We start from the raw sequence: 3,270 nt of genomic DNA on the forward strand, positions 1-3,270 counted from the left end.
CGCCTCCCCCTCCGCCCTGCAGTCCCGGGAGGCGGGACGCTGACAAGACACACCTCTGAGGGGTGGCCCCAGCCCCCAGTCGTCTTCGACACGGAAAAGCCAAGCATCTGGAGAGCAGCCGGCTCTGCCTTGTCAGCGGCCCCAAGGCTTCGCCTGGGTCTTTACCGCCAGCCCGGGCGGGACTACTGAATCCGTTTTGCACTTGAGAAAACCTGCCGCTCAGAGAGGTGAGGTGACCGGCCCCAGGTCACACAGCCCTCTCCGTCTCCCGCCTGCGCCCCCAGGTCCCCAATTTATTCTGTGCATTCAAGCTGGGAGCTCAACCAGCTCCGGCTGGCTCTCCCCAGCTGGGATCTGCAGTCCTCCCCACGGCAGGGTCTGAGGAGTCAGAGGAGGGGGAAAGAGCTATTCTGGGCTGGAGCCAGCCTCTCGTTTCCTAATAAAAACCCTCCTTCTCTGGCGCGTCTGTCGTCCAAAGTTCTCAGTCCTTCCAATTCGCTGGAGTGGGCAGGGAGCCAGGCCTCTCAGCCCCAGTCCCAGGTGGAGAAGTGGAGGCAGACTCGGAGCCTTCAGGAAGTCTGGTGCATCTGGGCCAGCAGGTGGGCTAGGGACTCTCGGGGCGCTGGGCTCCCATGTGGTCGACCATGGTCGGAGTCCGGGACCTGGAGGCTTGCTTTCTCACTTTCCCTTTTCTCGCTGTGTCTCTCTCGGGGAATATCAAACATAATAATGAATAAAAGTTAAATAAAATTAAAAACCCTGCACCTGTAAGACTTAGTTCCTAGTCTGTGCAGTAGGAAAAGCCGGTTCTGCTCTGAACCACTTGGTTCCAGGACCCCAGGGCACCTTCATACCCTGGGGAGGGTGACACAGCCGTTCCCATTTTGCCAACGAGGACACTGACGCCGAGAGAAGTCAACGGAAGAAGCGGGGAGGGGATTCGGACCCAGGCCCAGGCCGCCCTACTGTAAGGCCAGTATTCACATTAATTAAAAACTGACATGCCCCCCATGATAAATGAGTGCTGTTTACAGAAAGCAACTGTAAACATAAAATGGTAGAATGGATACAATGTTATGAAAACACTAGCTCTTGGGGGGCCTCCCTAGTGGCAGGTGGCTCAGTGTTTAAGGAGCTGACCCAGAGTAAAAGCAGCAGGTGGAAGAAGGGTTAATTCCAGTCCAGCTAGTTCCAGACTAAGACGGTCTCTTGGACATAAGGAAAGAGAAAGAGAAAACCTCGGGCCAGCAGGTGGCGTGGCTGACCACAGTCCCTGTCCCAGTCCTGGCAGCTTGACATTCACGCTGGTCTCTGGTGCACGTGTGCGAAATCTGGAGCCTGAAGGGGTTGCAGCGTGGCCATCCCCCAGGGGGCGCTCTCTCACTGTTGCCAGTGAGTGCACATGTCCTATGACAAAAGCCTAAAAAAAATTTTTTTAATTAAAAAAAAAAAAACGGGGCCAACAGGTGGCGTGGTGGTTAAAGGCGCTGGATTCCCACATGGCCAGCTGCAGTTCGAGTCCTGGACCTGGTGGCTTGCTTGCTCACTCTCCCTTTTTCCGTCTCTCTGGTCAAATTAAAAAAAATAATAATGAAAAATGTAATTCATTAATTATTTTAAATTAAAAAAAAAACCCTAGGTTAGTATTATATAGTGCTATAGGTAGTGTTCAGTGCTGGTGCAGTCAGCCTACAAGCGGCGGAAGTGAGGTTCCGATACTATATTCAGTTGTCAGGGGTATGCATCCGCCTGAGGGACAGAGAGGGAGGGGGACAAAGCACCTCCCAATGGGCCGTGGGCACTCCAGTCTCTATTTCTCCAACCACTCGGGGTTACGGACACGCGTGCACATGCACGCAGGGGTCGGGATTAGAGGAGGCGCCGGCCATGAAGGATCCCACTCCCTGAAACACTAGCCCCACTTGCTTGGTATGAGAGAGAATGAGACCCCCAATAGGGTTTCTGTGCCTCAATCCGCTCCCAGTCCTAGCACGTCTTAGCACGCCAGGATCATGTGCACACCGGGCCTGCGCCGGCTCCAGGACAGCCCCCAGGGCCCTTCTCAGCTTCCTTGCCCCGCTTTATTATTTTTTAAAATTTATTATTATTAAATTTGACCAGAGAGGGACAGAGCGAGAGAAAGGGAAAGTGAGAAAGCAAGCTGCCAGGTCCTAGACTTGAACCGCGGTCAGCCATGTGGGAGTCCAGCACTTTAACCACTACGCTACCTCCCAGACCTTGGCCCCGCTTTTTTAAATGGACACCAAACAGTTGTACTATTCATGGGGTTCAGCACATGGTCACGGTGTGTATTGGTCAGGTCAGGGTAGCGCGCATAACCGACGCCTCCCAACTGTCCCTACTGTGTGTGAAGAGAAATGAATTCAACCCGAGTCTGGGGCCCCGGCAGCCACAGCCACGCCCACGCGGCCCACTCCTGCTTTGCCGCTCGCTGGGGTAACCGCGCATGCTCAGGGAGACCGCGGAGAACGCCGCCAGCCGCCAGAGGGCACCCGCGCCTCCCTCGCCGCTCTGGCCCGCGCCCGCCTAAGAGTAGATATCCCAGCGTTCCGCGCGGCCCGGGTCCTTCCGCCCCCGCTCCGCCCTGCCCCAGGCTCAGACTCCCGCGGTATGACTCTGCCCGGTCCCAACCCAACCGGGAATGGCGCACCTGGACACCAGTGCGTCAGGCTATACCTGTCCCCGGGCTCTGGCACACGGGACTGCGCCACGAAACACGTGCCCAACCCCAAGACGGTAACGTGTGCGGCAAGACGCCGCGGAGGGGCTCTCTGCACTTGTGGATGCCCTGGGGAATCGACCCATACTGGCGCACAACTACGGAGCTCTGGCCAAGATGAGACCAACCGAGGCTAAGAACGTTGGTTTTGGAGTCAGAGCTGAACCCCACCTCGGTAATTTACTAGCTGTGTGACTTCGGCCAAGTCACAACCCTGCGCCTCAGCTTGCTCATCACCAAAATGGAGTTATCCTGAGGCTTAATTGATACAAAGTACGTTTCATGATTAACCCGGTGTTTGGCACGTGGGTCTGAAAATCTGTGATTTGGTTTTTTTTTTCCCCCGAATGTAAAGCCAAGTCCCTAAAAACTGATTAAGGGCGCGCGCTCCGCCCCAAGGCTGAGTTCTGCCTGCAGCGCTCCCCAAACTCTCAGCCTAGGCGCACAGGCGGCAGGTGAGGGGATGCGTGCGCGTGGAGCAGGCCTAGCCCGCCGGGGACGCGCCGGGCGGGGGCAGTCTCCAGCGCTCG

The sequence above is a fragment of the Tupaia chinensis genome, unplaced genomic scaffold, assembly GCF_000334495.1.
Source record: "Tupaia chinensis unplaced genomic scaffold, TupChi_1.0 Scaffold000356_2, whole genome shotgun sequence".
Taxonomy (NCBI): domain Eukaryota; kingdom Metazoa; phylum Chordata; class Mammalia; order Scandentia; family Tupaiidae; genus Tupaia; species Tupaia belangeri.